Source organism: Vombatus ursinus, unplaced genomic scaffold (assembly GCF_900497805.2).
Source record: "Vombatus ursinus unplaced genomic scaffold, bare-nosed wombat genome assembly UNPS02014774.1, whole genome shotgun sequence".
Taxonomy (NCBI): domain Eukaryota; kingdom Metazoa; phylum Chordata; class Mammalia; order Diprotodontia; family Vombatidae; genus Vombatus; species Vombatus ursinus.
The window spans coordinates 20,696,403-20,710,173 of NW_020954552.1; the positions used below are offsets into that span (position 1 = coordinate 20,696,403).

General features: G+C 40.6%; 1 protein-coding gene across 3 annotated transcripts in view; it reads left to right on the plus strand.

Moving 5' to 3' along the window:
• The first annotated feature begins 4,562 nt into the window (after positions 1-4,562).
• ARHGEF28 (Rho guanine nucleotide exchange factor 28) overlaps positions 4,563-13,771 on the plus strand; it is a 372,652-nt gene continuing 363,443 nt past the window's right edge. For 2 of the 3 annotated variants that reach the window (XM_027864271.1, XM_027864272.1), the window contains exons 1-2: positions 4,565-4,582; positions 5,580-5,665. The gene's annotated coding sequence lies outside the window, so the exon portion shown is untranslated. Of the gene's footprint in view, positions 4,583-5,579; positions 5,666-13,771 lie in introns of all 3 variants that reach the window. The other variant, XM_027864273.1, reaches the window with a different exon arrangement.

The following is a 13,771-nucleotide window of genomic DNA, read 5'->3' on the forward strand; positions in this document are numbered from 1 at the left end:
GACTCACTTTCCCCATGTGTAAAATAAAGGACTTGGACTTAATGACCTCTGAGATCACTTCAAGCTTTAGGGAAACTTCTTTGGTCCCTCCCCTCAGGAAGTAAACTGAGGATTCTGAGAAAGCCCCAGAGAGACAATACATTAGTTACAAGGGACTTTCATTAGTCTTAGATTCTTTTCTAGTAAATTTCATTTTGAAGCTAATTTAGTCACAGAAAACCATGATGCTTATTCCTACGTTGTGAATTCTTTTCATCATAGAGCTGCTCAAGTAAATTTAAGGGAGGTTTACCACAAATTGGAATTGGAGAAACTTTAGTATTTATAAACCTGGAACCACTACTACCTTTTGAAGTGTTTTATTTTCTTAAGATAAAAGTAATTCACATGTGATGATCATTGTGTAACTTGGAGTTTGGGTACAATGCCTTCCAGTATTGTTGTGAGCAAAGTCCTTTGTAAACCTTCAAATATTGTCTCAGTGTGAGCGGTTATTTTTGTTATTATTATTACTATTTTATTATATAATTGAACCTTTCCTACTAGTTTTCAGAGATGCCACAGCCATGTTTGCAATGGCTTTCGTAAGTAAAGGTTTCAAATATTTAGCCTACAGGTTAAAGAACTGAAGAAAAGGGACTACTTTTGTAATTTCACTTAAGCATTCTCTCAAAGCACAGCTGTAATGCTTACCCAAATTTACATGTTACGTGTTTCAACAAATTCAATTAAATTCTATTTTGGTGTTACAACGAAGATGGTCAGTTGGTTGGAATAAGTCAGGAATCTGAGGTTCCCTGCCAAGAAATGTCTCTGATCTGATGTCTCTGACCTTTGGTAAAATTTGTCTCCAGAGACAGGTGAGTGTAGAAGAAATGGCCAATGCAAATCTTGCTTTTGATACTATTAGTGTCTTGTTGGAGGAATAGCAAAGAGGCCAGTGTTGCTGGAAGGCAGAATATGTGGGGAGCAGCTGAAACATATTTTATAAGCCTCAATATCGTTATAGTCATACTTTTATTTTTCTTTTCTGTATTCAGTATTAGAATATTTGAGTGTGCCCTGAAAGTTCTCCCAGTAATTTTTCATTCTGAAACTTGTGAATTCATAGGTTCAAAAGTAAGATTTACAATTGCTCATTTTTGATGAAGAGAAATAAGAAGAGAAGGGCAGGAATCAGTGAGATGAAACAATTGGGTGCACATATAAAACCTCCTTCCTACAAGCTGTGATCATTTGCTTCAGCAAAGCCTTAGAGAAAGCCTGTTCTAAATAATAGTAGGTAAGGGGGCAGCTAGATGACTCAGTGGATAGAGTACCCTGGATTCAGGAGGACCTGAGTTCAAATCCGACCTCAAACACATAACACTTACTAGCTGTGTCCCTTAACCCCGTTGCCTAGCCAAAAAAACAAAAAACAGTAATAGGTAAGAAAACTGTAAAGACCCAGTTTCTACCGTTGAAGAACTGATAATCTTGTTTTAAGTTAACAAGATTTATGCTTTTAAGAAAACAATACTTGACTGTGTCTCTTCAGTTGGTAAATTGAAGGCATAGCCAACACTTCAGTGGAAGTTCTTAGGAGACAGCAAACTGACCTGGAATGGTTGGTGAAGGTTTATAAATGAGTCACGGAGGGAAGCTAGGCTTTGAAGGATCATAGGTAAGATCTGGGCAGCTGTAGATATACAGGGCTTTCCAAAGTGGTGCTAGGGTTTGTTTATTATCAAGAAGGAATTTCCCTCAACTGAATTACTTGACTTTCTTCTGATTAACCTTCAGATGTTCCTCTGCTGTGAATGAACAATCTTGGTTTGAATATGAAACAAAAATCTACCACTCAAGCCTCGCATAAACTCACTGTTATTAGTAATAGCCTTCATCTGAAGTTTTGAAGCCAATGGAGGGTAATTATTGCAACAATATTATCTTTCTTCAAGCTTCTGGCTCTGTATTTTCCCTTGGTTTCTTTGAAGGGCCCCCAAAGTACACTTTGGATCTGGAGATGGGGAGCAGTGGAAGCCAAGTTCTTATACAAATAACAATCAAGTTCAACACAAGTTTAGAATAGTATGAAGGTTGGGAGAAGGTAAATCACTAATTTTCTGGGGTATAGCAGTTTCTCATTTTTAGGTGATTTTGCCCCCTTCCCTCCTCTCAGAATTCATTTCAATTTAACACACGTATATTGAATGTTATTATGTACAAGATAATATTGCTCAGTGAGTCACTTAAGTAGGACTTTCCCTCAGAACCCTCTTTCTCTCCTTTCCTGTTCTTTATCTACCAACTTCACAGATACAGTGAGAGAGAAAAAACCCCCAAAAAGGTGGCTTTGTGCTTTGATAAGTTATTCAACTCAACAAACATTTGTTATCTGCGAATGGTGAAAAAAGATGAAGACCTTTTTATTTCTGTAGGCTGACCTGATCCTAGCTGTCTTTTGGGAATTGGAACTAAATTTTTGTTTAAAAAAGTCCTTGTACTGAAGAGCTTTATTGTAGCCCTTGAAAGTTTATGCTAAAGAGGATGCCTGGGGCTACATATTGAAATAGAGTATTATTGTCTCTGAAGTACTGCTTTAGTCACCTAGAGTTGGGCAGGATCAGAGCATAAGGGTTCAAAGTAATAAGGAGGCCTATGTCTGGGGCTTCATGAAAACTACTTTTATCTTAGGGTTGGCTCTGGGTACTGGTCACAATTAGAGAGGCAGTGCTGAGTAAGGACACCTGAAAAGGCCTTTGGATCTGGAGACTTGAGTTTGAATTGTGGTTCTGATCCTTCAAAGTCACATGTCTGAGTCTCAGGTGGCTCATCTGTAAAATGTAACACTTGCATTATCTGCCTCATAGGGCTGTGAGGTTAGTACTTTTACAAATCTTGATGGGGTATGTACAACTGAGTTGTTACAGTTTTTTCCTTCCCCCCCTTTCATTTCCTGTCTCTTTACAACACCTGGTGGCTGGCAGTCCTCCCACACCCTCCCCATATCTATGGGATGGGCTAAAAAAGTTAGTGGGGGTTAATAAAAATGATGAGGCAGGTGGTGATAGGAGTAGCATTATCTGCGCCTCTCTCTGTCTACCTGCCGGCCGCTCTGGTGGTTGCCACACCCATGGCCCAGTTCTGGGAACAGGCATCACACAGAGGCCAGGTCTCTGCTAATAAAACAAAAGAGAACTGAGGTAACCACAGGCTAAGGTAAAGCAGGGCCCTTTGCCGGAAATAGTGGGATTATTGCCTCTGTTCTTTTGTCATGGAAAAGACCCGATTTAAAGAGAGATTCCTGCAGTTTGGCATGTGGTTGACACTTTGAGCCTGGGATTAGCTCTCATCTCATTCACTCTACCTGTTAGCTAGAACAAGGTTTTAAAGTTTTCATAGAAGTTAAGTATTGATGACTGTCTTAATACAGCCACTTCTGTGCAGAAGGGAAAGAAAAAGACTCACAGATTACACAGGGGAGAAAACCTAAACCAGGAGGGAATATATTATCTACATAGCCTAAGAGGGTAATCTGCGGATTAAAATGTTAACACCTCTCTTAAATGGTGTAGAATTTGGTTTAAATGGAACCAAACACAACTTTTTGTTTGTGTAAGATTACATCTAAACTGGCAAATATTCTACTAGGATTTACAGCGGAAAGAACGCTGAAGTAGGAGTCACACAACTTGGATGCCAGTCCTAGCTCTGTCACTGCTACCTGTATGACCTTGGACAAGTTACCAGTCTTTCTGCATCTGTTTCCTCATCTGTAAAATTGGATTAGATGGTGTCTAAGGTCCTGTCCAGCTCCTTCTGACCCTATGACCTTTATTTTGGAGGGAGAGTGATGTCAAAGGTGTGGGTCGAAAGAGCGAAGGTGCTTTGGCTTTGCGCCACGCGACGCCAGAAAGGTTCCTGGCTTCTTGCCACCCCCCACGCCAAACTTCCCAAGACCTGAAATAACTTTCACTAGGAAGGAGATGCGCCAGTCTTTTTGTTCTGGCTGCCTGCGGGGAGATGGGGGAGGGTTCGGGTCTCACGGGCTGCAGCTGAACTCTTCCCTGCCCCCAGCTGCTGGGGGCTTCTCCTCCCCTCAGCAGCAGGCCTGGCAGCTTGGCCTCAGGCGTCCGCCCTCCCCCAGCGGTCGCCGCTGGAACAGTGGCTCCGCAGCTCCCTCCGTTGGGGGCATGTTCAGGTTTCATTTTGGAGCCGGTGCCGGGAGGGAGCGAGCCAGCGAGGGCGGGCCAGGCCGGGCCATGTGATGCCGCGGCTGGCGAGCCGCGGTCCTGGAGGTGGGGAGAGTCTCCCGGGGATCCCGGGCCCGGGGGAGCGGGGAGTGCGGGGGGAGCGGGGCAGGGGGCGGCACCAGTTTCGTGCGCAGCTGGCGGCGCGGCTCGGGCGCTGCCTGCTTGGGCTGCGGGGCTCTCGGCTCCTCCCTCTGATGCCCCTGCCGCCGCCGGGCGCTGTCAGCTCCCGGCAGAGCCTTTTTGCTCCGGGCGGCCCCAGCGCGTCCCAGCCTCCGGCCCCGGCGCCCTCCCAGCGGGCTTAGGGAGGGACAAAGGGACCGAGCGAGCGGGACCCCGACCTTTCACAGGTAAAGTGCTGTCTTTTCGGGCAGCATCTCTCTCTTCTGGTTCCTGGAGGGGGCTGCGAGAGTTACTCCGTTCCTTTCCTGAGCTAGAAAAAGTTTCTTCACCTGCATTTCCAGCCGTGGAGCCATTGGCTCGGTTGTTTCCTGGAGGGTGATGGAGTGGGAGAAGGAAAGGGGGCGAGGAGCAAATTTAAGGCACTGGGAAATTGGCTCGCTCTCCTTTCTGGCTTTTCCTCCAGCCCCCTATCCCGATCCGATTCCCCTGGAGAGCAACAAGTGTACTGGGCTGCAGCAGCTGCAGAGCGGGAGCGGGCGCAGGGGTGGGCAGGCTGCTCTGCTCCGCTGGGAGCCGGCGACTGCTCCTGCAGTCTCTCGCCTTGCAGCTCGCTCTTCGATGGGGGATGGGATGGGATGGGGCTGCTGGGGTGGATAACTGCCCGATCAAGCCCTCTTTCGCGTGGTAGGGAAGCCACACACCTGGTGAGCCTCCTAGCTCCCCTTGTCCTTTGGGAAAGGAGGAAGCTTTGGGTATCCCTCTTTTCCCCTGGAGCCCCCTCCCCTCTGTAACTCCTGGGAGCCGGAGTTCCTGTGCTGAGGTTAGAGGGGGAGTAGAAGGAGCCCTCAGCTGTCAAGTACCTGTCAGTAGGTCTAATAGTGGTCCGGGGGCGCCCTGGAAACCGGGCGCTAAACTTTGCAGCCAACAATTCAATTTCCGTGCCGAGAATCCGTCTGGCTCCCTAGTCCACCCAGCTACCGGCTCCAAGTGGGGTGGGGCGGAGGGAAGAGTCGCAGTCTCAGCGTCTTTGCTGTTCTCCCTCTTGCTGTGTTTTGGTCCCTGCTCCTAAGAGAGTCAGGTCTTCAAAGATCTTCAACTGGGGGAAAATCTTGAATAGGTGAAAAACACTGGAAAAGAATGGATTTCTGGATGAGGAGAGATGAGGGAAGGTGGCTGTCTGAGCAGGCCCATGTTTGCTTATGCCCTTTTATCTTGTTCTCCTAGGTACCCAGGTTGTATTCCAGCTTTAGATTAAGACGGTCCTCCAATACTGAGCATTCATTTCAGGAGAGTCACTTTGAGTGCATTTGGTAAGTGAAATGTAGAATTCACAGCGAACACAAAGAAAGTGAAAGGCTAATTCTTGCTAGATTCAGTGGCTTGAGCCACTAGGGACAGTTCCAGGAAAAATGTTACCAGCTAAAAGACAAGCTTGGGTTTTGAAGTTATGTGTACATATGTGTTATGAACGCACACAGGTTTACATTCTCCCTGACCTCTGGCAAAATTCATTCCCAGAAGTGAGGAGAAGAGAAAATCCTAACACCTGTGAAAGCAAAGGATTGTTTAAACCAATTCAACATTTCAGTTAATGTTAAACAGTAGGATTCATAAGTGATTATTATGGAGCTCATTTATTTAGTGACTTCTATCAAGGAAAGCTTTAAACTGGCATTGTGTCTTTGATCTGGTGGATAAGGAAACTGAGGCATAGTGCTATTAAGTGAGTTTCTGAAATAAGTGAGCTAATGACAGAACCAGGAACACAGCCTGGAATTTCTAAGGAGTTCTGTCATGTTTTGGGGTCATTTTTCTTTCTCATAAAAACTATACACTATCCATCCTAGGATAGATTATATAACAGGTATTTTCTTTGACTTTACACTATCCATCCTAGGATAGATTATATAACAGGTATTTTCTTTGACTTATCCTCTGAGTCTTGGTGCTTTAAACAGTTTAGATAATGATAGAGAAAAAGAAGGAAATGCTGATGGGTACCTGAACCTCTTAACCAAGTAAAATGTGAAACTTTTAACAGGCTTTTTACTTGTATTCTTGCCCATTGTTCCTGAGTTTTAGTGTTGTTAATGAGTTGTTTCAGTGGAGTCCAATTCTTGGTGACCCCATTTGGGGTTTTCTCTGGCAAAGATACTGGTGTGGTTTGCCATTTCCTTCTCCAGCTAATTTTCCAGATGAGGAAACTGAGGCAAACAGGGTTAAGTGACTTGCTCAGGGTCACATAGCTAGTAAGTATCTGAGGTCATATTTGAACTCAGGTCTTCCTGACTCCAGGTGCAGTGCTTATCTACTAAGCCATCTTGTAAGACATAACTTTGTGTGGCCAGAACTGAGCAGTACTTTTATATGATCTCGAAAGAATCTGTTATCTGTGACCAGGTAAGAAAAGAGTGGAGGAATGTAATCTGCTCAAATGAAGAGGGTTAGATGCTTGTGGTTTTTTGAAAAATCCTGTGTACAAATATGTCATTTAGAATTCATGAACCTTGATAATCAGACCATAGATTTAGACCTGGAATGGACCTCCAAGGTCATCTAGTTGAACTTCCTTATTTTATAGATGAAGGAACTGGAAAAAGAAAAAAAAAGAAAAAGAAAACCTACCTCAGAATATTTAAGTGACTTTCCCAACAGTTACTACCTGTAACTGTTGGAGGTAGGATTTCAACCCAGGTCTTCCTTTGGACTGTCAGCCCATCTCTCTTTGCACCCTTCTAAACCTGGTAGATTTTTTTGTTTTTAAAGGAGATAGTGACAATGTTACTCTCTTAGTACTTATGCTACAACTTTAATCCATGCCAAATGTTTATGTTCAAGTAATGAAACCCTGGAAATAGATTTATGCTGGGAATTTTGAAGGAGCCTCCACTACCATGGCACTGTTAGCAATGACAACACATTGAACTCTATTTACTCAAAAACTTCTAGGCTTATGGTCATTTTTATTGTGATGCTTTATTTCACTGATCAGATATGACTGATCTCCTTGTTTATGTAAGGACTGTCTAATTACAGTTGTATTTATGTTGCTTTCAGCATAGCAGAAAAAGCTTCAGAAAACATGTGTGTGTGTGTGTGTGTGTGTGTGTGTGTGTGTGATTTCAAGTCAAATTTCTTATGAAAGGGATGAGTCTAGCTGGGCAGCTCCAGTTGAGAATACCAAATTAAAAACAGTGTTGCATTTGAAAAGCACCAAGTTCAGGGAATTTTGCCATATTTGACTTGTGCTGTAAAAATTGTACTTCTTTTGAGGACCCAATTTGAGAGTCCTTACTTAGATAAAGCTGGATTTTTAAGATGTTTTTCTCATATAAGTTGGGTACACTGGATCCCGTGTTAGAGAATATGTTCTTTTATAGTAATTGGCTGTCTTCTGTCCTCTTGCTGAATCTTCAGAGCCTTTGGCTCGTGTGTTCTCATCCAGCAATAGAAACAGGGTATACTTAAATATCTAAATCAGGACTGTTCTGCTGCTGTAAATATTGTTTACCCCTCAAAAACAGAATCTTTTCCTTTTCTGTGCTTTAATTCCAATGCTCTAGTTGATTTAAGAAGCATCTCTTTACTTCTGGATTTTCCAGTATCATTATTATTTTTAGTGTGATTTACAATATACACGTCACACTTCTCAACAAATAATGTCAGCAAGCATTCTGAGCACTTACTAGGTGCCTAGGCACTGTGCCGATTGGATTATAAAGAAAGGTAATAATAGTCCCTGCTCTCAAGAAGTTCACAGTCTAATGGGGAGACAACATGCAAACAAAAATGTGCAAACAACAATGTGCAAACAACACACATTTATATGGCAAATTGGAGAGAGTTGTAGAGAGAAGGTGTTAACATTAAAGGGACCTGGGAAAGCCTTCTTGCAGAAGGTGGGATTTTGACTGAGACCCGAAGAAGCCGGTGAAACCATTTAGGGATTTGGCTACTACAATAAAAATTGTTTGTGTGTGTGCATGCACATATATTAGTGTGTCTCTGACAATTCTTTCTTTCTTTTTTTTTTCTTGTTTTTGCTTCTGGATATCCAAGATAATATTTAATATCTCTTTGTTATAAAGGGAATATGTAAAAATTCTTTGGAATGAATGAATTAGAGTTAATATTTGGTGTCTACAAAACTTGTTAAAGCTTGGTGGCTACGTGGTTTTTGGTTATTTTTGTCATAAGCAAATGATATTTTTATAAGTATTTACTTTTACAGGAATATTCATATTCATAGGATCATAGATCTAGAACTGAAAGGGATCTTATTGGCCATCCAGTCCAACTTCATCATTTTACCTAGGAGACATCCGAGGCCCAGTAAAGTTAAATTACATTCCTGGGGTCACATGCATAGTCGGTATAAGAGGCAAGATTTGAAACAAGGTCCTTTGGTGCCAGAACTCTTTCCACACTATTACCACCACGTTCTTCGTCCCACCCTCCTTTTCCGTCTGAAACTCTGATCTAATTGATGTGGACAACTTTCAGTGAGGAGATCCCCTCTACAATTGCTGTCCAGCACCTGACACTTAGAGAGCTGCATAGAAGCACTGAGAGATTAAGTGATTTGCAGAGGGTCACTCAGACTGTATGTGTTAGAAGCAGAGCTTGACAACTAGGCCTTCCTGAAATCAAGTCTGGGTCTATCCATAATGCCACGATGCCTCTCCTCTCTTCCACCTTTGTGTGTATGTATGTGTTGTGGGCAGAGGGGGTTGAAAGGTGGGTTCAGATCTGTTTAGGGAACTCCTTTCAGTAAACTCCCTCTACCAGTGCAGATCAATCATGGAAGTATAACCTCTGGTTTTCTAACGTTCCCTCTTAAGTATAAGAAACTAGAATAAACCATAAGTATTAGTTCTTGATGATAATATACTAGAGATAGAATGCCTCAGTGGATGTTATTATTACTGTGACATGTTTGGAGGAGAGTTTGACCCTCGGATTAAGTGATAGCTCTGAGACACACTAGCTTTGCGATCATGGGCAATGCTCTTAAGCTTTCAGTTTCCCTGAATGTAAAATGGCGATAATTATACTACTTACCTCATCAGGTTGTCTTAAGGAAGGTATTTTGTAAACTTTGAAGCACTATGGAAATGTGAATTATTATTGTCTTTAGTACAGACTGGCATGGAAATAGACTGCCAATGATCTTTCCCTTTGCTCTAGTAAGTTGTCCTGAGCCAGCCTTCTAAGAACAAATCGACAGATACTATATGTAAACAGTGCTTTGCCTGGTTTCTAAGACAAATTCTATCTTTTGAAAACATGGGGTTTTTTTTGAAGCAGCAAATTCTTTGTGTCCCCTCTTCATTTCAGAGCTTCAGATTTTCCTGATTTCAGAGGGAAGTGAAAATGCTGTGTTTCAGAAATAGGGAGAGAGTAACATTTGTGGGCATCTCTTCTGGTCAGGTTCTATCTCCTCCAATTTCAGCTGTTACTCTCTGCCTTCATACTGCCAGCAAGCTGAATTGGTCAAGATTGCTATGATATAGAGGCTATATATAGTCAATATAAAATCAATAGCAGGTGTTTGGATATTCAAATAAATTGATACTATTAACTTGTTTTCCCTTGAGTACCAGCCATGAGCTCAAAATAATGTTGGTGAATTACTTCTATGTATTTGATCCTAAGAGATTTCATAGAAATGAAAGTCTTTGAATCCCGCATATGTTCATTGCATGATTACCTTTTCTTACAAACTATTGAGAGATTCCCAGGCTTAGAGACATTTAGAGAATAGAAAAATGGTAACTAGTGGTTTTTTTTAATTTAGAAAAGGATTCTTTAGTGTGTGTGTGTGTTAGACTCTTCTGCCAGTGTAGTAAAGCCTACAGAGCCTTTCTCAGAATAATATTAAATGCATAAAATAAAATATATAGGCTTATGAAGGAAATCAATTACACTAAAATATAATTATCAAAATATATAATAAAATAAAATTCATGGACCCAAGGTTAAGTGCTCCTGTATTTGCAGCAAGAACATTTTATATGTAGGCAAGGAAGCTTCAGAAAGGATTGAGTGTAAACAGGGAACAAAAGGAACCTTTCATTTGGTTAGATGGTTTGGGATGGATGATGCTGACAAAGTCCCTTGGGGGCAATTTTTTATCTTTTGATTTTACATTATATTTGTGTATAGTGTCTGTCTTGTTATTAGGATCATGAGGGCTATCAACTCAGGTATTCCCCAGTTCTTCCTCGTGTACGAGCCCTTCCTACCTCAGGCCTTAGCATTTTAGAATGTAGTATACTCAGTGGTTGTGGTTTTCATTTGTTTTCTTTGAACCTCTAAGACAATTCTTGCACTTTTTAAAAAAACAGGCTTCCTAAATGAATTTTCAAGTCTCTACCCTTACCCTCCAACCGTTTGGCACTTCTCTTTCTAAAACATACCGTAAATGGACAGCTCCAGTTGTTCCTGCCTTATAGTACTAGTTCTGCCACAAGGGTAGTTAGTGTTCATTACCCAGTCTTCTACATACACCATTCTACACGCACCCTTTGTTCTAACCAAACTGGTCTGTTCACTGTTTGCTAAATATGCTTTGTGCTTTCCTGCTTCTATGATTTCATGTTCACTGTTTTCCCTGTCTAGGATTCTACCTACCCTCCCCCATCCAAATCCTGTTTTTAAGACTCAACTCAAATCACACCTCTTCCATGATAGTTTTTCCTGATAATCCCAACTGCAAGATACTTTCTCTCTTTTGAATTAGTAGATCACTTATAATTCAAACTACTCATTTGATCCCTTTTTCTTGCTTTGTAAATCTTCTCAACTAGATTATAAACTCTGTATTTTCTACAATGTCCAAATCATAGTAGGTGTTTGATAAATGCTGGTTAGTTGACTTGGTGGTCCTTTTCTCATAAGTAATTTTTTTTTTCAAAATAAAAAAAATCCTCCCTTTCTCTATCTCAGAGCATGGTTGCAAGGAACAGTGGAGGATATCCAGGAGGAAGTGTGCTGCTCCGGAGAAAATTGGGAGTGGGGGCTGGGTGAGAAGAATGCTTTTCTCTCTTCTAGGTCTAGAAGGGCACATAGTTAGCATCCTACCAGATGTGAAAAGGAAAATCCATAGAACTCCTTAGAGATATTGTGACATTTAGTTCTATACTATTCTTTGAGTGAATGCCTTTTAGGGAATTTGCCATAGCATAACAGAAAGGTCAGGAAACTGGATCTGGGAAAGTTCATGGAGTTCTGGGTTAAAGTGTAAATATAGTTTTTTGGGGGAGAATTATGGGGACTTCCTCAGGATCTGGATTCTTCAGTTTTATGGAAGTGTATTTATAAGCCTTTATTATTTGAAAAAATAAGATATTACCAGTAAGTTTTAAAAAATACGCATCTAAGTATCATTTAAAACTATTATCCTCCTACTGTCCAACTGAGTCACTTTTTCCCCAGTCATTCATCATATATGGAGAGAAGGTAGGAAATGTATTCTTATTAATTAATTTACTAGTTTTGAAATAGCAGCAACAAGGAAGTAGTGCTTATGAGAACTGATATGGTGTAGTATATAGAGAATATCACCAATGCAAGTGCTCCAACCCACAATGAATTTCATGGGGACTCTGAAAAAATACGGTCTTTTGTACATATACACCTCATTACCATACTTTTAAATTCATGCCCACTCTTCCTCCCTAACCTCAGATTCTGTGTGTTTATAGGACAATGTACCTTAAGGTTTTGGGATTTGTTTGTTTGGTTTTTTTTTTCTGACACTTTGTAACTATCATTCTCCCTGCTATTTCTAAAAGTTAATTGAGTCTACTGACTGATTGTTAAGGGAAGTATACAGTGAGGACTTGAGACCTATGGTGTCAGAATAGCCTACTCAGGGTTATCCCTAGAACTCAAGGTAGCTCAAGGTTACCCTTCTGGGAACCCAACTTGCTAATTCAAATTTGGAGATGACCTCAAAGAAAGTCCTACAGATATAAATTGGTTTCTTAGGACAGTTTTTGGGGAGAATTTTTTAGTCCCCTTTAGTGGAAATGAGAGGAAAAAGGAAAGTAAAAAGATTTAAACATTTCAGAGGTCTCTGTAGATGAACTAAGCGTGTTCCAGGTGATGCTGAAAATATTAAATGAATATAAATGAGCAGACCTAAAGTGCTTAAGTCTCATTTTCCTCAACCCTTACACAGGGGAAATGTCACTTTGAACAATCAAGGGAAAATTGTGTTTTTGAAATGTTTTCTGGATATAACCTGGATTTCAGTTTATCAGGAAGTTTTTTACCTTTTGAGTTTATGGAACAAATACTGAATGTTTTTTTGGTCTTTCATCTGTTGAAAGAAAACCTGGCATTCTACTTGCCAGCTAATCATCTTTTGGTGATATTAACTCCTTAAAGTGTCCTTGCCAGCAAAGGAGTACAAGATATTGTTGGGGGGTAGACAATAGTTTTTTGTCTATTTTTTACATGAATTAAAAAAAAAACCTTGCCCTTTGAAGTTCTAAGTGTTTTTCTTTATATGACCGTCAGAGATTTACTGGTAGAGGTAATTGATCTTTTTCAATTTGTAGGGACTGTTTTTTATATTTCTTTTACATATCCCATGAAAACTTGACCTGTGACATGGCCACCACAGCAGGCACACAATAAATGATTGGTTGATATACAAATTGTTAAGGAAGTTGGCGTAATTGATGGTACTTAAGTGTTTCATCTTTATAAGGAGAAGGTGATTTTATCAGTTACTTTACCAGTAGAATATAGACTCCTTGAGGTCAGAGACTATTGAATATTTTGTCTTTGTAGCCTCAGTTCTTTGAATAAAGGTAGTTAAGTGCTTGTTGGATTGGATTGGATTGGATTCCAGGTAACTGAAGATTATCATGTCTAGGCAGTTAATTTTATTGTTCTCTACATATTTCATGAGCATTAAAGTAGAAGAAGCTGATAATAATCCAGTAATTATTTATAATTGCATTTCAAGATCATGGAAAATTAGTATTAATTTAATTTTAGCAGAGGAAAGCTAATACTCCCAGCTACTTATGTACTGAGATGAGAATATTGCCTGTAATGTAACATCTTTGATAAATGTCAAATTTTAAGCTAAAATAATGATTCCATTTCTGAGGTTGTTTAAAAATCAGTTTAGGAATTTTTATTACATCTGATTTGTCAGTTTTCTTTTATCAAAAGGTAGAGTGTGTATATGTGAGAAGGAGGAGTATGGTATATAATGCTATTAGATTGTAATGGTGGTGGATGCCTTCAGGAAATTATCCTATTCGGATAACTTACAGTAACTTTGCTTTAAGTCCCTATGGCTTAATGGCTGGAGTACTCTATGCTGCATTCGGCCTCAGTAAATCGAAGTACTTCCTTCATATTTGTATATTTAGGATCAGTGGACTGTAAGTTGT